Source organism: Alexandromys fortis, unplaced genomic scaffold (genome assembly GCF_014885135.2).
Source record: "Alexandromys fortis isolate MF-2015 unplaced genomic scaffold, M_Fortis_MF-2015_v1.1 scaffold_100_1_3062724, whole genome shotgun sequence".
Taxonomy (NCBI): Eukaryota; Metazoa; Chordata; class Mammalia; order Rodentia; family Cricetidae; genus Alexandromys; species Alexandromys fortis.
Window position 1 is genome coordinate 1,172,475 of NW_026067992.1, and position 20,922 is coordinate 1,193,396.

General features: G+C 41.7%; 1 long non-coding RNA gene across 1 annotated transcript in view; it reads right to left on the reverse strand.

Annotated features, from left to right (window-relative positions):
- LOC126512258 (uncharacterized) overlaps window positions 1-9,658 on the reverse strand; it is a 128,330-nt gene extending 118,672 nt beyond the window's left edge. Inside the window, exon 1 of the long non-coding RNA XR_007594970.1 lies at window positions 9,288-9,658. This is a non-coding gene — a long non-coding RNA (uncharacterized lncRNA). The remainder of the gene's footprint in view (window positions 1-9,287) is intronic.
- Window positions 9,659-20,922: the final 11,264 nt, after the last annotated feature.

Sequence of the window (20,922 nt, forward strand, 5' to 3'; positions counted from 1 at the left end):
CACTGCTGCCCCTATGGGTCTGGGAAAATCACAGAAAAGGGGGTGAAAAGACTGTAAGAGCCAGAGGACCAGGAAATCTGCAGTGAGACTGTGTCTCCTAGAAATGGCAGGGAAGCTTCATTCATGATACTGTGACAATATGGCTGTTTAAACAAGACCTGAAACATACAATGACAATATACATGCTGACACAAAAGGAGGAAATCTCGTGTGGCCCTATCCCTCAACAGAGAACTACAGACTACTAATGACTACTAAGAAGGGAAACTTGGTCTTCCCCAAGGCTGATTGGCAACACCATATCAAGTGGTCAGGCTTGAAATCATTTACAAACATGCAACACTAATCAGAATTGGAAGACTGTAGTTTTATATTTATATGGTGTGTGTGTGCGCGCACATGTGTGCGTGCACACGCATGTGTGTGTGTGAAACAATAATAAAGACAAATAGGCCATGGCTTTGAGAGGGAGTAAGGTAGACATGGGAGAGGTTTGGAGGGAATTGACAGGGATAGGCTTGGAGGAGATAAAGAAAAGGAAAGGAGTGAAATGATGAAATTATATTTTAATTAAAATTTAAAAATTAAGAGTGAGAGAAAGTGATCTTTGACCACATCACAATGAAATAAGAAAACAATAACAAAAATGTTTGGAAGCTAAATAACACATTTCCAAATAGCTCCTAGTTGAAAGAATTACTCCAACTGAACAAAATGGAAATCAGCTTCCCAAAGGGGCTGGCAAGCAAAGAAACCCTTTATTAAAGAGAAATCATTTCTAACACCTAAAAGAGAAAAATTACTCTTTCCATAATTAGCCTAATCAATTTTTAACTTCATAACACATTCACACTAGCTTTGACATTTTGTTTGATGACACTTGCTGATACACAGGGAACTTAATTTTAGTGTATGCCTATATCTTATACAGTTTGGCATTGTCACTATTAAGCTCTCTCTCTCTTTCTCTCTGACTGTAATTGGGGACTGAGCCCTTACGGTAAGCCATTCACTCTGAAGAAACTCAAATAAAGCAGGAAAATATATTCAAGTAAACAGATTCACAAATTACTAGAAAAAAAGAAGAGAAGGGAAAGAGGAGGAGGAGGGAGGAGAAAACTGAAAGTTAGATGAGTAGGGAGGATCTAGGAGGAGCTGGGGGAGAGAAGAAAGGGAGAACATGATCAAAAAGACAAGCTATGACATTCTCGAAGAATTATTAAAATATTATTTAAAACAAACAAAAGACTTTACAATAATTTATAAAAACTCTTCAGAAAAGTGGAGAGAGAGGACCATTTCTGAGCACTGTTCTGTAAGGCCAGTCTTTGGTATTCTGATATCAAAACTAAACAATGTCATGTTGTGTATAGAAAACATAGACATATCCTTCGTTAACCTAGGTTCAGAAACTCTAAACGTTATTTCAGGAAATTGAAATTAATGGTAACTTTAAAAGGTGTTCATCATCATTAAGTGAGCATACTCCACACATGGAGGACCGTTTAACATTTTAATATTAAACCTATGAAAATCACCACATCAATAAAGTTTTTAAGAGAATAATAATAATCTTGATAAACTGCTAGCATACATGATTCAACAGCCATTTCTGTAAACTGCAGAGGCTATTTCTCATTGTGTAGAAGGCCATCCCTGAAAACAATGCATAGTTTTGGAAGATTCCAGCCTATGTGAGCATCTCAGTGTGCTATATAACCACATCCAGAAACAGAATTGCAAAGTATAGGACTGTGTGTAAGGACATCAGCAGCCACCAAATGCTTAAGAATGAACTCATAAAGGATATTCAAAGCTTTTATCCTGGAAAATAGAAAATATTACTGAGAAAAATAAAAGAAGACATGAGTAATCGAAACCTTACTATGTTCACTGTTAATTCTCCACGAATTGATATATAAACTATACGAACTCTATGTCAATATACAGGAGAATTTTTTATGTTAATTTATTTTACTTATTAAAAAAAAAACAGCATGCTAACTCTCAAGGAAATGCAAAGGAAGGACCCGAGCGTCTTAAATAAAAATACTTGAATCTTTGACCAGCAGCAAAGTTGACCTTAGACAACTTGACTTCAGAACAAATTATAGTTACAAAAATCAAAACTGTAGGCATAGTAGGAAGATCAATCAATAGAAAACATGGCACAGTAGAGAGTCCAGAATCAAGTAGATGGGGTTCTGAGCAATTGATTTTTGACACAGGAGACAAGGTAATTCATAGAGAAAGATAGTCTCTCTGACCAGTGGTACAAGAATTGGATATCCACAGACAAAATAGAAAAATACACTAGAAAAAGTTACATCAAGATGGATCACAGACCTGAATGTAAAACTTAAAACTATCAAACTTTCAGGGAAAAAAAATGCCCCATAGCCTTGAACTACAGCTGTGATTTCCTTGGCACACATCAGAAGCAGGTCCTCGAAGTAGAACAAAATTCATAAACTAGACCTCATCAGAATGAAGGCAGAATTCTCAAAGTACTATTGTTGAGAGAAAAGAGACAAATAGTTGATCATTAAAGCTGCCGATCCCATCGCTCATCTGTATACAGACTAAGTAAACGCACTCTCTGAACTTAAGACTAATGAAATAAACAACCCTATTTGCTAAATGGAGAGATTATTTAAAGACGAATTTTACAAAGAAGATATCTGGCAAGAAATGCTCAACATCATTAATCACTAGGAAAATGCTAATTAAAACCGCAATGATACCATTATTGAAGCTATTAAAATGGCTATAAAAAGACTGAACCTGACAAATATTGGCAAGGATATGGAGTAGCTTATTGCTTCATATGCTGCTAAAAGAATGCGTAATAGTCCAACAACTCTGAAAATGAAGTACGACGGTTTCTTAATATGAGGAAGCTACAGCACATAAACCAGCCAACACATGCCAACATATTTACCCAGAATAGTTGAAAGATTTATATAATACAAAAATGTATGTAGATGTTTAGAACAAGCCTGTTTTTTTTAATCAGATCCAAACTGTGCTATCTGTATAGTGAAATGCTATTTATTTATCAACAGAATAAACTGTCATTCACACCAGCAATGGGATAAATCTCAAAACAAATATGATAAAAGAAATGGAGAGAAATAAGCCAGACCCAAAAGAATCCATACTATAAGATTCCTTTTATATGAAATTTCAAAAAAAAATTGTGCTTTTTTTTTTTTCCTTTTTAGAGATTACAGGAGAAGAACCTGCATGTGTGCGCAGGGATCTGCAGAGGAAGGAGAATACTCTGAATTCCCTGAAACTGGGAGGACTGGCAGTTGTAAGCTGCCTAACAATGGAACTGGGAACCAAACGTTGGTCCTCTGCAAGAGCACCAGGCACGCTTAATTACAGAACCATCTTTTCAGCCCCTGGAAAATGCCATCTATAAACAGAGATGAGATGAGAAGCTTCCCAAGACTGGCGATGGAGAGTAAGGAGGGTTCACAGGGATGGATGGAAACAGGAATAAAGTAAATGGAAAATGATGACCATTGATTGTCTTCCTGAAGATAATTTAGAGATGTGACCATGGGTCCAAATTTTCTCAATTGTCGACTTTAATTCTATGTAGTTTATTGCATCATTTTATTTCAATGGGCTATTACTATATTGTAAATACAGTCATATATATATATATATAATTAGAACTAAATAACTAAATACATACTGGAAAAGGCTGAAAAACACATGGAAACTATTTTGTTTGTCTATTCTGTTGCTGTGATAAGACACTGACATAAACAAACTTGAGTGAGGAAATTGTTTATTTGGCTTACATATCCTGATCATAGTCCATCACTGGGTGAAGCCAAGATAGGAACTCAAGCAAGGCAGGAACCTGAAGGCAGGAACTAAGTCAGAGACAATGAAGGAATGCTGTTTACCAGCTTGCTTCTTGGCCTTACAATTCTACCATTCTTATACTTCCCAGAACCTCCTGCCCAGGGGTGACACCACCCACGTGGCCTGGGCCCTCCCACACCAACAATTGTCAAGGACCAGCCTCAACCAGAGTCACACAGTCCAGGGTTGGAGCGTGAGGATTAGAATTATTAAACGAAAAAAGGAAAAGAGATAATAGTGAAATAAGAGAGGAAACACTGACCAGCATTGGGAGGGAAATGCAGTGGGAACTGAACCACCTCTTTATTTTCCATGTGTCTTTTTATGCCCCACTCCAAAAGGGGAGGGAAGAGGCAACAAACTTTGTCAACATGATAAAAGGAACAAACAGCGCATCCTGACCTTTGACTAAATGGAGCTGATAAACCTCTGTACTCAAAATACTAATTAACCTCTCTAGGTCAAGACTTCTTGGTTTGTAGTCACTTGTCAACAACTCTGAAGGAGCAAAACAAGCTCGAACTCTCTGACCTCTAGTCAGGGTGTGACAGATTCACCACTGTGGGTCTTGACAACCAAGAAAATGCCCCACAGATTTATCCACAGGCCATTCTAATCTGGACCTACCTGAGTGGTGCTCCACCAATTATTTCCCCTTACAGGTGAGATGGTTTCTGAAATATTAGGATACCAGCATCCTTGTCTCTCAGGTTCACTCTGATTCTGATATTCCTGTATTCTTCCTGTGTCCGTGACAGATTCCGGGGCATTAGAGGAGCCTTTGGCAACATTCACTTCATCTCTACACACTGACTGGGGTGAGGATTCCGTCCTAAGATTCTCCTGCACATGTTGAATCTGGCCTTCCAAACCAAGCTTTTGATTTGAATAATGGGGAGTTACTGGCAAAGATAGCTGCTTGTCTCAGAATGACGAGACATTTCCCTGTGGAAGTAGCAGAAGCAGAGGCTCCCTCCCCAAGCGCTGGCTGCCATGCTGCCACCACTTTACCTTCAGCTTGAACCTGAGAGATCCCAGATGCAGCGTAGATTGCAGCAGCTGCTGCAGCCACCTGCAGAGAGAATGGGTTCTTGGCTGCTTCTGCTGTTTGGCTCATAAACTCCTAATTCAGTCTTGGTGGCTGGGTCTGAGAGCCTGAGCTGCTGTCATGTTACTTGGTTCCAGACAGAGGAAAGAGAAACACAACTGGGGTTTCAGCGTGTATAGCGGGAGACACATCTTATTCCCGCTAAGACTTATGAAGCCAAATGTTCTGCATAAATGAAACAGTTCAATTGCGACAGCGATATGGAAGGACAACTGTTTAAACACCTGAGTTATTTATCAATAGAAAAAGAATATCCCTCCATTTGCTGCCCAATTTAGGACATCTAGATTGGAAAAACAAGCCCTTGGCCACCCAATCTAACCCTTCCCTTTTGCATCTGAATGCACGGGGTTTTAAGAGGAGAGCTAGTCAATCAGAGTGATGCTGGACCAGAAGTTGGTTGGACTGCTTGCTTTCGGGCTAGCTGAACCGCATGATGCTGCCCTCCATCTTTGCCAAATGAGGCCAGATGTCAAGCGTTCAGAAAACATTTGTTTTGCAACATAACCGGATTTGGTTTCTTATGAAGGTTTTGAGATTGAACAGATTATATAGATGATCACAGCTCATTCTGATTCAGTTAGTGTTTACCCACCACCGACATTAACAGCCGGTACTACACTGGTGCTTCACAATGTATCAGTAGGGGCCGGAATCTTTGGCTGTGAGGAGCAACTGGTAACAGGGAGCTGAGTTATATACAGCTTCTCTGGCCATCTGTCACCTGTCCTTTTGTCAGGTCCACATTTTGCTCTCTCTTTTGATAGATACCTCTACATCTGGTCCATTTGGCTGAACACAAGACCTGCGGCAGCTGTGGAAAGATAGGTTGGAGAGCCACTGAAAGGCTTGGCTTTTGTCTGTACCAGTAACAAATTCCCGGGGATGAAAGCATTGGCTGAGGCTCTCCATCCTGACTCATAACTATAGCTATGGGGTCAGAATGACATTAGGCATCGCTGCCTCCAGAGTAACATCCCAGAATAACCACAAGGTGAGAAAGGCTGGTTCCAGGAAAAGCCTGGAAATGCTCAGCCATTCCATTATACACATCATGGGCTGACTGTATAAGCCATCTTCATTCATCTGTTCACCAAATATTTACTGAATGCTGCTATATTCTGGGCCCTGTTGTGGGTAATCGAAATGCATCAAATGTACAGAAGGAGGGAAGTTAGAGAAAAGGTCAACAATAAGGAATACATTGTGTGTGATACAGTGGTAAGTACCCGGGAAAAGGGAAAGCAAGGTTAGGGTCAAGATGGGGAGTGAGTCTATGTCCACCTACATGCATGGTAGAAAGTAGCTCTGACAGAGAGAATCTAATCAGGGAAGACTATTTAACCTGAAATCTTTTTTGTTGTATATATGTTTGTTTTTTTGAGACAGGGCCTCACTATGTAGTCCTGACTGGCCTGGAACTCATTATATAAGCCAAACTGACCTCATTCTCACAGAGGTCCACCTGCCTCTGCCTTCCTCCAGAGTGCTGGGATTAAAGGCACACATCCCCCACACCCTGCCTCTTAACTTGAAATCTAAACAGAGAGATGGAGTGAGTCGTGAGGAAACAGCATTTCGAGATTAAACTAAGAAGAACAAAGGTATGCCGTGGACGTTCAAAAGACAGCAAGTTGAGACGGTGAATTAGTGTAATAAAATGTCCAGTAATGATGAGGCCCTGGACTCAATTCCAACACAGGAAACCAGAAATTCCAGATGGGGACTAGGGAGGGATAAGAGAGAGAGGAGAAAGGCCATGACGGAGAGGACAGGACAACTGGAAAGACCACAGTCAGAAATGAGAGGAGGGGAGCCAGAGCTGATGATGCCATGTGATGGGAGAAAGCCAGTTTGAAGCCATTTTAAAAAGAAGAAACTATTCAGGCGATAGTGGCACATGCCTTTAATCCCAGCACTCAGGAGGCAGAGACAGGCCGATCTCTGTGAGTTTAAGGCCAGCTTGGTTTACAGAACGAGTTCCAGCCATCTGAGGCTTTGCAAAGAAACCCTCTGTCTCTAAAAACCAAAAAGAAGAGAAGAAAAAGAGGAGGAAGAATAAACAGCAGATGTTTGTATACAAAGGTACACACACAGCAAAACCAGCTAAGAGTCTGTCCATGCTAATCACCAAAAGGAAAAATGGTGGCGCTATAAAAAAGGATGCCGTGAGGTTGCCAAAATTGCATTAGTTTTAAACGTAGGATTGTGTTAATTGCCTGGAGGTAAGACAGAAGATACAGACGAAGTTCAGGCATGGGTCTATGCTGAGAAACTGGAAAGATGATGTCTCCACACACTCAGAGGAGAGGCAGGGCAGTGGAGTGAAGGGAACTGAGAGATGGGTCATGTTAGCTTTCAGGTGCTTTAGACATCCAGAAGAATCTAAGTGTGTAATGATATTTTATTTGTGATGTAACAAATAAAACTAGCCTGAAGATCAGAGTGTAGAGCTATGCCACTAGTTAGCTATGCAAGCCAGGCAGTGGTGACACACACCTTTAATCCCAGCACTTGGGAGACAGAGGCAGACCAATCTCTGAACATTCAAGGTCATTCTAGACTACAGGAGATTGAATCTGTCTAAAAGAGAAACAAAGCCAAGCAGTAGTGGCTCACACCTTTAATCCCAGCACTAGGGAAGTGGAGATAGGAGTGATGTGGCTGGGCAGAGAGAGGAATATAAGGCAGGAGAAGACAGGGACTAAGATTCAGTTTGAGGTTTCATAGAGATGACATTCAGTCTGAGTATGTGTAGAGACAGGATACCCCATTAGGTCCAAGGATTTCGTAGCGGTGAAAACCAGTGGCTCTGCTTCTCTGATCTTCCAACATTCACCCCTATATCTGGAGTCTGGGTTTTTATTAAGATCAATTAGAATTCATGCTACACGGGTGGGCATTGGCTCTTTGAACATTAAGTTCAGTTGAAGGACTCTGCTCAAGGCTTACAGAACTTGAGGCTGGATAGGTAGCTCAGTGGTTAGGACTTCATACTGCTGCTGCAGAGGACCCAGGTTCAGTTCGCAGCACCGAAATCAGACAACTCACAATGGCTTCTAACCCAGCTCCGTGGGATAGCAACCATTCTGGCCTTCATGAGCACCTGTCTGCACACGCACATACCCATACACAGACATAGATACATTTATTTTTAATATATTTACTTATTTATCTTTTTATATCCCAGCCATAGTTTCTCCTCCCTTCTCTCCTTCCAGTTCCTCACCTATACATCCCATCTTCCTCCCCTGCCCCCATCCACTCCTCCGCCAGTTCTTTTCAGAAAAGGGCAGGCCTCTCATGGCTATCAACCAGCCAGGGCCTTTTTTTTAAATATAAGAAGGGTTATATATGTAAGAATTATTAGTACATGGACTTGAAACTAAATGGGAACACTGTGAATGGCAATATGGAAGAGGCGAAGAGAAAGAGTGATGCCCGGCTGTCCATCATACAGAGGTTAGAGAGATAAGGAGGAAGGCTAGGCAGGACTGCCTGGTGCGGTGGGAAGGGAACTGAGAGAGTAACAATCCAGAAGGTAAGTAAAAGACACCTTGGGGAAGGACGGAATTGAGTGGGTGAACAGGTCACGACACTGCAAACCACATAACTGTTAGAACTCACAGCCTGGAGGTCACCGCTCCCCATCTATTGTTTTGCCTTATTGTTGCTGAGGTGAAGAAAACCAACTCTGCAGTGAATATGAAAGAGCAGATGGGATGGCAGACATCAGAGGCAGCTAGGAAAGAAAACATGGAAACTCTGCTGTGAAACTGAACAGAAATGGCATAGCCAGTGACAGTCCAGAGATGTTAAATTAAGAAGTGAACCGTCCTCATATGCTATGTGAAGGTGGGCGCTGATGGTATTAGAAGAAAGGAGAAGCATTAGAGAGAGATAGCCTTATGTGTGCAGGCAAGGAAAAAGTTCAGATGTGGTGGCACAAGCCTACAATCCCAGCACTCAGAAGACTGGGACAGGAGGATTGCTACCAGCTCAAGGTCAACTTCCTCGGTAGCAAGTGCCACGCCAGGACAAGGGCAATAGGAGATGCTGTGGAATCATCCTCTTGTACACTGCAAAGATTCACTTGAACTGGTCTAATAAAATGCTGACTGACCAGCATCCAGGCAGGCGACCAAACTAAGGATGATGGGAAGGAGAAGGGTGGAATCAGCAGTCGTGAGTGAAGCCAGCAAGCCGCCAAGTAAGCAGGACATATAAAATATGACGTATCTCCAGTGTCGTGAGAGACACGTATGAGCAAAGAAAAGATGAAAATCAAGTCACTGACCTGAGATGTGGTGAGTGGGAGAACTCTCTCCAGGTCCGCATGACGGCCGTGAGCTGCCCATCATCAATACCCCAATACAACCACTGTACTACGAACCTCACTGCCTCCTTGTTCTCACCGTTTCCATGCCTTCCCTCATTGCCAAGCCACTGAATGCTTTCCCTGGGCAGAGCAGAAGAAGCTGATGATGATCATAGAGCTAAACGGTGAATTATCCACAATGAGCTACATGAGCAAGGGTCAAAGACTTAGGAAAACCACACTTCCTGTGAAGGAAACCGCAGTGATAAAGGGCAGGAGCATGCAGAGTGAGGGTAAGGTGGGGTTCGGGGAGCCCCAAAGCCTCAAAGCACCTTCCTGTCTCTGGCCATTTGCCCCTAACTGCTGGGTGATGAAGGAATTGCAGGAGTGAGAGCCTTTGGTGATGACGCAACACTCACTCTATAAAGGTCACTATAAAGTGAGCCACAATTGTTCATCTTTATCTTTTAGTTCCTATTTTGAGAAACAGGAAAAAGAATAAACAGGAAAAGCACATTAAAAAGCCCCCAACAGGATCCAACTGAGCAAAAATAGTGCTGACAGGAAGCAAACATCTTAAAATTCAGGGAGCAGTGGGGGACATGAATTGAGAATTCTGTGTGACTGATGACTTTTAATTGATATTGAGACATCGGCTGTTATTAAATGAAACATGGCTAGCAAGTGGGGCAACTTACTGCCTCATAGCCTTTTCTGCAAGGTGAGGCATTTCTCAACAGTGCTGTCTGCCAACATCCCGTGAGGAGAAAGAAGTGCAGCTTGGCAGGACCCTGGCACCAGTGGCCAGGTGCTACCACAGTGCTCGGCCTCATAATTGCTTAAAAGTAAGCATTTCCTGAGAGATGATAGATGCAGGGATATGGATTGCTTGGATACGAGGTTTGAAAGACAACAGGGAAAATTGCCTCACCTAAAGCTTTCCTCGTCATTCAACAATGCCCTACTTTTTCTGTCCTAAGACAGTTCTTAGCCATCATGACTTAACTCATGCGAGGACCCCATTTGCTGAGTGAATGCATGTAGGGCCCTCTGCATATTTCATCCCGATTGTCTCTATGAATGAAGAGATGGACAGCACCAACCCTGTGGATACTGATGATCTACTTCAATATCAAAGCTAGAATTGGTGCATCTCTACAAAGTCCTCAGTGTTCTCAGTTGTGTGTTTCCTAATAAGAAGAATCCTTGGTTAGGACTCAGGAGACCTTCTGTTCTTTATGACCCCATGCATCATTTCCCTGCTTTAGAACCCAGCTGTGTCTCCAAAAGCAACATGTCCTCCTGCAGTGCTGACAATCCAAGTGTTCCCTACTGTCTTGGTTTATTTACCCAACAGTCAATACTGTTCTCCCTACAGACAGCTACTTACTCACTATAATCCTCTTACAGAAGTACTATTATTCATAATGACATAATTATCTAATGCTACAATAAAACTATTATTATCTGCCTTAACAGATGATGCAACTGAGGCATAGAGGCATTTAAGCATTTAATGTATATTTTACTGTTGAGGCACTAATAACTGAATTTTGCTTCACAAAGAGATTCCTAGGAAGCTTTTGAAATTTCTTAATAGGCATAGCCAAGTGAGCAGTTTTGTAGAGTCTCTCTTACATGGATGGGAAAAATACAGTCATCCACCAGAGACAGTGGAGCCTCAAGGAATCTATTATAGTCACAAATGCAACCACCACAAAGCAACATGTGCAACTCAGATGAATCCTTGTGGAGCTTCCTGTCTGCCCCCAGCCACCTGCACAAGTGCTTCCTGTCTCTTCAACAAGAAAGAATTTTAAAGTGTCTACCATGAAAACAAGCTCATGTCATACGCTATATAAGTTGCTCTCTCTCGCCTCACACTTAAGCTTTCAATTCTCTCTTTTACAGAAACATTCTGTTGTCTTTTTCTTCATTTCCCACCCAAAGGTCATTTCCAATTTCCCTCCCTGTATATCTCTGCCACCTTTTCTCTCATTCCCTGTCATTAGTTCTCCATCTTTACTGCTTCTGTGATCTTCCACCACAGCTCTGCCCCTGACCCCAGGACTTGCTTGCTCTGTCATGCACACCTCACTCTCTCCAGCCTCTCAGATCCTGGCAATTCTATCCTTTTATACTGCTCTATGTTTTGAAATGCCCACATCCCCTGTAAGCACCAGGTATAGCTCAACCTTAACCCTCTCAAAGCCCCAGCCATGACAGCAAAAATGGAAGTTTAACATCACTTGGTCCTTGTTACCAAATGCTCACAAGATGGCAGTTTTCCTCATAACAACATATTTTACAATGCACTATATCTTAACATATTTCAAATTTGCTTTTCATCAAAAAGTAAACATTACAAACATGATTCATATTTGATTTGGTATTTTGAAATGTGTACATAGTACAACAGCTAAAATTATCAAGTAAAAGACATACATTATTTCACATACTTACCAAATTCTATGGCAAGACACTAAAATTCTATTGCAAGAAATTTTTGAAAATCCCTTATGTGGCTAGGAGTGTGACTTGGCAGCACTTACCATGTATGAGGCCTTGGCTCAATTCTTAGCACCCCCTCCCATTACACTACACATTGCTGTTAATTATGGTCATCATAGGTGATGTGGAATTCCACTCTGTATCCTGTGAATATGTTTTATTATCATTGGTTAATAAAGAAGCCTCTTTGGCCTGTGGCCAAAGAATAGAGCTAGGTGGAAAAACTAAACTGAATGCTGGGAAAAAGAAGGTAGAGTCAGAGAGATGCCATGTAGCTGCCGAAGGAGAGAGATACCAGAGAACCTTACAGATAAACCATGACTCGTGGTGATACATAGATTAATAGAGATATAAGACTTGGCTGGAAATATGCATGAACTAATGGCCAAGCAGTGTTGTAATTAATACAGTTTCTGTGCAATTATTTTGGGTCTGAATGGCCGGGAAACAAACAAGCAGCCTCTGTCTACACATGGGTCTCCTGAACGTACTGTTCTTGTACAGTATCCCCAGTTGCATCTATCCCCAGTGCCTGATAACCACAATTCTGCTCTCTACTTCACTACAGCTTATTTGGATTTCTTCATGCGATATTTATGTCTCTGTATCTGGCTTTATTTTACTTAATATATTATTCTCCGGATTCATCTCTATTGCTTTAGTCAGTTTCCCCCTTTTTAAAGATGGGGCATCATTCTGTTGTGTATACACACCATAGTGGTGAACACTCAGGATGGTTGGTTCTAGACCTTGGTTGTTGCAAGTAGTGCTATAACAACATGGGTTTGCAGATATCTATTGGTCATTAATGTCACTAGTGTCATATCTCAAGTGTCATGGCTAGATCTCAAGAATGGGATTGCTGAATCATTCTGATGCTAGCAATATTTATAGCATGGATTTCTGCAACTTTTTAAAACTAAGAGAAGCGGCAAGGCAACTGATAACTTAATATGATTCCTTTGCATTATGGCTGTACCTCTTGAGTGGTAGAAGTGGAGACCACAATGTGTTATTCTCTCCAGCAACTGCACAAGTGCCCAGCTGAACCCACAAGGGAGCCCCCGGTCAGACGCACATCATCCATCAAATGTGTCATAGAGAAAAGGGTTTAAACTACTGGGAGTTGGAAGAGCATGGCTTGCAAGTCTGAGACTTTTCATTTATTTATGGTTTAACTTTCAGCAGGTTACTGTTCCCATTCTCCCCGGGTTTTTTGTCTGTAACAGGAAGAAATCAGTATATTAATCATGAAGGTCCCTTGTGCTTTAAGGTTGTAAGATTACGTGGTTATAAATGTTCTTGCCCAAATGCCCAAATGTCCATCTTTACCAAATTGCATTTTATGTAGCACCTCCTAAGCTCCTGTTAAATAGACCTCAGCGATAGACATCCCTGTGTCAGGCAGAGACTGAGAAAAATGTAAATTGTGACTTCTACCTCAAGGATTTGGAAGAAAAAAAATGATTAGGATAATTAGCTTGAATATGTGTAAAGTGAAGTTATTCTAATTCCAGCTACAATTCATGGGGGGCGGGATCAAGACTAACCTGACCATGACAGTGACAATGAACCAGCTTTATAGATTAAGATGATTTAGACTTGTGACCAGAAGGCAAAACTTTAGCTAGGACGTAAGTAGACTGTGCCCAGTGTGGTGGGGGAGCTTTGGCGGGGAGATCATATGAACTTAATCTAGCCAGGGTTACAGATCAAAACCCTGTCTCTCAACAGAAAGCAAACAGTGAGTGTTTGGAAGGAAATAAGACTTAACAGGCACTGAGTGAGTCTACATAACAGGCAGGTTAGCAACAATCAGCGAGGCAGATACTCCCAGTGTGTCTCTCTGTGTGACTAGAAGCATGAAAGGGCTTCTAATTATTAAAAGAAAAGAAAAGCGACATGACAAATGTACAAATCAACTGGCAAAAAGATCAAATACACAACTCTTCTACAACTCCCATGACAGGACAGGTCTCAGAGCCGAAAGTATGTTCAAGGTTTCAAAATTTGATGGAACTTGGAAGTAAAGGTGAAGTAAAGGAGTGAAAGCCTCCCTGCCTCTCATTCTGTGGCATGGTGACCCATGGACTAATAGCCTGACAATCGAACAATCAAGAGTTTTAATTGCCTGTTAATTGACATGCATAGGAGGGAACCAATTGCTAAGGTAACCAGGTCCCAAGCCATCTGGGGTTCTGCAGAGTGGTTCCAACACCTTGAGCTACCCTTGGAAGCGAGTCCTGGAGCTTGCACAATCTGCACCAGAGCACCTGCTACCGACTCTGTCCAAAATAGAGCAGAGCACTGACCTGGTGGTTGGAATTTGCAGGTAAGTTTGAGGGAGGATTTGGTGCTGAAATTTCCTCACAAAATGGAACCAGGTAAATTTTTTGCACTGGGATCATCAGTCCGCTGCAACAATTTTACCTGGGACACCGTGGAAACTTTCAGCAGAATTTTGCAGCCCAGAAGTGTGAGAGCAAGGATAGCCCTTAGATGCCAACAGGACTTCTCAGCTGAGGAAAGAAGCTCACAAAAGAGAAAGGTTTTCTTAAGGTCAAACTGTACTTAGTGGCACACCAGGGATTAGGTCCCAGGCATCAACATTCCCAGGCTGTTGTCTTTTCTGATTTCAAGGAATGACCTCACACTTGTAGTCACTGAACTGAAGAAAGGATCCTGGATAAGTTAGCTGCCTACCTAGCAGAGGGTAAGGGTTGGGGGCTGGGTGGAGTGGCTTCCTTCACATTTCCATCAAGGTCAGTCAGTTTACTTGACGAAACTGAAGGATAAAGACACGCCCCCACACACACACACTGAATTTGGTGAGCCAATGAACAAAGAAAAGATTATTCTTTGACAAATCACCATACAAATCTCTGGGTTCGATAATGAAGCTATCTTATTAAAATTCATTTTTATTATAAATTCTCCTACTTTACCTTTTCCTCCAAAGCACTTTCAACTTTCTTTACTAATTTACCACAAGGCTTTTAATTAAGATTTTTGTTTGTTTGTTTGTTTTTGCACATATTTCCTCCCTCCCTACCCTAGAATGTGAGCTCCATGAGGGATTTTTTCTTGCTTGGTTTCCAGAGCATCTCGGAGACTGGGAATTCGCAGGAGGTACCTTGAGCAATGACTGGATAATGGCTGTCTCCATCGCTGGCTTTGGATAATTACTGTGAGCAGAATAGTTCTCACCTAACAAGGACCAAATGCAATATAACAGTTCTGGGCTACAAGTTAGCACTGAATAAAGCCTAGCTCTGTCCTTCAAATGTTCAAAATCAAAAACACCCATCTCTCTGCCATCTCACATCTTTCCATAGTCAAATAATGCTATACTTATCTGGCCACGGCATTCTCTCTGGGACCTTAAAAGAATGAGGATAAGGCTATGTCAGGTAAGGGCAGTAGTGGAATCATGGTACCCAGGAAGCACTCTCTCTAGAACCCCGTTGATCCAGTGCTGAATCCTGCCTGACTTTGGCTCATACTCCAACCACTTCACCCTGATAAATCATCAGCTTTCCCAAGACCTCCTTTTTATTTCCCCCTATACAGAATGATAATAAGCAAACCTTTATCACAGGGTTGGGTTAGTGAGGACAAATGTCGGCAAAGGGCTTGCATAATATAAGATGCTTAAAAATAAACATTTAAAGGCATTTTTATCCCTGCAAAATGGATTGATGTATTTGAAAATCTGTCTTTCAAAAATGTAAGCTATAAACCAGCATATCTGGATGTCACTATCATTGTGGAGCATATATCACACTGAAGCTTACATCCGGGGAATTGCAGAATTTTATGGTCAGGTTTTCTATTCCTGCTTCTTATTTTGCACACAGTGAAAATGCAAAGAATGCATATTTCCTAAACTATGAAAACTAGTTCATAGATGCAAAACTCCTTGGAACATTTAGGTATTTTCTAGTCTAAATAAAAAGCATGTGTATCTATTATTGCAGCCAAATATCTCTGTCACTCTGTGCAGTGACTTGGAAGCTTTATGCCACGCTTCATCAGCCCATAATCCTACCATTTTACCAACTCTGCATCCTCACCTGCCACACATGCTAGACCTCACTCCACTCCCATACACCAAGGGCTTCCTTTTCTATACCTTTGCTCAGGTTGTTCTCTCTTAAAATAATGCTCTTTCTCATGCCAGAGACACAACGCCCATGAAGTCTTCGAAAGAGACACAAGCGAGGATGACACCTATAGATGGGTAAACACAGAAGGGAAACTTCACGTGGTCTCAAGCCTAGATAAAGAACTACAGGCAACCAAGGAATGCTGAGAGCAGGAGAAAGAGTCTCACCCAGGAAAAAGTCCCCTAATTGTTATTCAATACTATGTGGTCAGCTCTAAAATCATATACAAGTAACATAATACAGAAAGAAAAGGATGTATTTATGTATTTAGGAATACATATAGGTATATCAACAATTAAAGAAACAGAGGTCATGAATTTGAGAGACAGCAGGGGTTGATGGGGGAGGGATTAGAGGGAGGAAAGGAAAGGGAGGAATTATATAATTATGTGATTGTATTTTAATTCCAAAATAAACATCTTTTCAAAAGAGTGACTTTTCTCCTAGTGTCCTCAGTTCACTTCTCAAGCTCCTTTCTATTTATCAAGGCCGAGCTTGACATTTTCCATTGCCAAGCCGCCCCAGGTCTCCTTAGGAGGCGTTTGCAGAGAACCTGTGTAGCTTTTGCCTGCCAAGTACCTTTCTTTCGATGGGCCATCATTTGACAGTACAAGTGCTTCTCATGGGGCTGTCAACTCCAGTCCCAGATTTCCATCTGCCAATCTTCCCGCACTTCTCTTTTCTGGCAATAAAAACACAGTGATTGAGCATGTGATTGGAGCCAAACCAACCAACTCGTTACTGAGAATCTGCAGTGAGTCACAGGGCAGAGATCTATTGTGTTGGGAGCTCTTGGGTCTTGAGTGTTTTCAGTAGCAGGGCCCTAAAGACACCCGATCACCTTGGGGCACTATGGTTTCCTGTGCAATAACTAAGTTGTATTTCTGTGCTCGCTTTTAGAATCTTCACTGCTATAAAGTCTATGGTTCAGAGGACTGTTGAGTTTCTCTCGATCAGTTGTCCATGTTAATGATTATATCATCAAGACCCTGAACTGTTGCTCTTTCTCCAGTAGTCACAGTTGCTTCTGGCCACCCTGTCATAGTGTCATACCTCTGTTTTAGATTCACACTTTCAGCAACCCTCTCACTCGCCCGTTGAATTTCTCGGTTCTTCATCAAGGTCTCTATCCCCTTTGGTGCTTACATCATCACCTGAACACTATGGTGTCTCAAAAGATGTTAATGAACTTTGAATTAAGAAAACACATTTTCTTTCAATTCGTAACTAATCCAAATTCTCCTATAATGTTTAGTTCAAAAGGGAAAATTTCTCAAATGCTTACAATAATTGAATCTGAGGACTGGAAAAGTCCTTCAGGGCTATCACCAGAACCAGGCTCGAATGGTCTTGAAGTTACAGCAACTACAACAAGCATGTTTTTAACTCTGGGGCAATTCCTCTCTGCCCTGTTCCTTCAGGGTGGGACCAGGGACAGGTCAGGATCCAGCAGACAAAGGGCAGAGTGGATGTTTGTCATCTCCATGGAAAGCAGAAGACCAAAAGTGTGAAGTGTGACCCGTGGAGTCCTGTAATAGGATTCCCCGTGTTTCCACTTCTCTTCTTATCTGTTTCGCTTTAAACCGCCATCACCATTGCATAGCATTTCTTCCCATCTGTCTTGGAGTCTCCATTTTCTCACTTTATAAATCCCAGATGTAGTTCAAGTACATATTTCCAAATGCTATTGGAACTCCATTATAACATCTTGATAAGCTGTGTCTCCGTGTCTAAAAAATAAATTGAGTGAGATCTCAAAAAACTAAAGCCATATGGAAGTTATCTATGTACAAAATGCATGCTACATTTTAAATGAGGAAATATGTTGTGCCTGTAATGTATAAGGTTGCAAAACACATCGCAAAGTATACCTAATGTTTTAGTGTAGCAAAGAAGGAGGGAGAGCTGTATTTACTTAGTATCTGATGACTGGCTAGCGAATGTATGTGTTGATGGGCCTTATGGTTACAGAAAATGGAGCGACTGCCTCTAAAAGTGCTTGAGTGGTGGGAGAGAACGAATGTTCTTACTAAGTCTTTGCTTGAATCCTTTTTTTTATAAAAAAAAAGTTCACAAACAGCACTGAAGTAAAGGTGGGAAATTAACTCCATACAATAAACTCAGGAAATGACAGCCAAGGCAAGATGGAAGGTCTTGGCACAGAGAAGCTCCTGATGGTGCAGCTTCTCACTGGGTCCCATTCCATCAGCCTGCAGGAGAGGCATCATAAGGCACACAGTGACTTCAGGTTTGAGGAAAGCACACAACTGGAGTGAGGTGTCACTCCCGGGAGAAGACAGCAAAGTTTCTTCCTTTGTGCTTGCTTTACCGATGATTCCCAGAGCCTCAGAATCTGTAGGAATGGTTGCCACGGTTGGAAGTCACCGAGAATAGTGCTGCATTCAAGCGGTTCAGAGCAGGGCACGAAGGTAGGAGATGCCCTGGAGTCTGTGGACTGAACCTCACTCCCCAGAGAGGAAGAAAGGAAGTCAAGAATGAAAGTTTTTCTCCCTTTCAACTCCTTGCTTCTGCACTCTGGGTCTCCAATTTAACAGAATGTATGATTTCATGAATAAATTAGTGGAACCTGTGACTTCATTAATAAACTAAAACATCACCTGGAGTCATTAGCCCAAGAGGACTCTAAGTTTTTATGTGTGCCTGATCAGCACAAGTCAGTCCTCAGGTCAAACGTTCCTTGCACAATTGGACTGAAATATTAAACAGAAATCCCAGGACCAGGTATGGGATACCTCCTATATCAGATATGGCCCTCTAGAGGAATGAAACCTATAAAATGAATGTATATTAAAACGGGTTTATTAGATTGATTTAAATGGTAGGGGCCTGGGTGGTCCAACAATGACTACCTCCTACTGGAGAAGCCTAGAATCCATTCGTTCCTTAATCCTCTAGGCTGGATGTCTCATCGTCTCAACCTGGAGGATCCCTGGGGAGCTGCTGGTCTTCTATCTATAGGAAGCCCTAGTGTTCTCCCTCCAAGCCTGAAGTCATGGCGCTTTGCAAAGCTTCTCCTACAGGCTGATGGAATGAGACCCAGTGAGGAACAGCACAGCTAGGTTTTAGTATCCGTGGAGGAAACAGCAAGATGAACTTGACAATAAGAGTAAATGCAAGTAGGCAAAAGACAAAGCTGCTCTTCCCTCTGCATTTTCTCTGCACATACTAACCACATGAGCGGAATACTAAACACAGGGAAATCAAGCTGGAACTGGGCTAGAAAGCTCCTCCCCGCTGGGAGGTGCTATGCAGGCTACTGAGGAGAAAAGCTACCGATATTCTTACCTAGCTGTGAACACTGAAAGCTTCAATACTGATCTTCCAGATAATATCCCTTCACTGTTGCAATAGTGGCATGTTCGTGATGGGGTAACCAATCACTTTCTGATTGGATCTAACACCAAATCTGTAGTATGGAGGAAGCTGCTTGTTTGTCCCAGCCTCACAGAACTAAAACAACCACACAGAAACTGTATTAATTAAAATACTGCTTGGCCCCATTAGCACTAGATTATTATTGGCTAACTTATATTAATTTAACCCATTTCTATTCATCTGTATATCGTCACGTGGCAGTAGCTTACCAACAAATATTTGGCATGTCTGACTCTGGTGGCTCCATGGTGTTTCTATCAGACTCTGCCTTCTTCCATCCAGCAGTCTGTTTAGTTTTCTCTGCCTAGCTCTATTCCCCTACAGCTCTGCCATAGGCCCAAAGCAGTTTCCTTTATTAACCAATGAAAATAGCACATAGACAGAAGGCCTTCCTACACCACAAATCCACAGGAAGAAAAGCTCATCTCTGGAATTGTAAACCTGACCAAGAGCTCTTGCTGAGGAGGTCATCAGCTCTAGAAGGGAATATGCTGCCATTATTTTGCAAATGGACATACTGTAAAACTGGTTTCTAAGTACTTAAGTTTATGCCTGTAGATTAGTGCAGTCCTCAGCCTTCTCCAGAAGTTTCTTACTACAGCAAGCAGTCATCAAAGAAGTCATCAGCTGCATAGCTATTCAGAATGCTGAGAATAGTGATATTGTGTGATCATCACTGAACAGTACATCTAAATAGTCCCTAAGGGAACAAGGTAGAAGATGAGGAGAAAAAAAAATATAAGAGCCAAAGGAACTAAGAGGATAGAGAGATCCTCCTTCCTACATAAATATGACATGTGGCAAACCATTTGTTTACCCTATGAAGAAGTGTCTTTGACAAGGTACCATCTAATAGATTTAATAAAGAGCTGAATGGCAAATAGCTGGGCAGAAAGAGTTTAGGCAGTACTTCTAGAGACAGAGAGGACTCTTGGAAGAAAAAAGTTGGAATCACCAGCCAGATGCGAAGGAAGCAGAATGGACAATATGGAGATGAGGTAATGAGCCTCGTGGAAGAGGATAGATTAAAAATATGGGTTAATTTCAGTTATAAGAAACAAACCTAAGCTAATGTCAGGCTTTCATAATTAATAAGTCTCTGTGTCATTATTGTGAGCTGGCAGCCCCCAAAAATTCAACTGCAGGCATGTATGTGATATTCATGGATAAACAGCAACAATGTCTACCTATACAAGACTGGATCCACCTACCTCTCATAATTGGTGACAGATGGGCACATGATGTCCCATCTCTCCTGAGAGACTGTCAGTTAGTGGTTACTAGGGGATGCAGATGGAAGTTTCTGTCCTGCAACCATTCAGTCCCAAATAAACACACAGAGGCTTATATTAATTATAAATTGTTTAGCTTCTTAGTTTAGGCTCATTACTAACTAGGTCTTACAACTTAAATTAATCCACAGTTCTTATCTATGTTAGCCATGTGGCTTGGTACCTTTTCTCAGTAAGACATTCTCATCTTGCTTCCTCTCCTTCTGGATGATGACTGCATCTCTGCCTTTCCTCTTCTAAGAGTCTGAT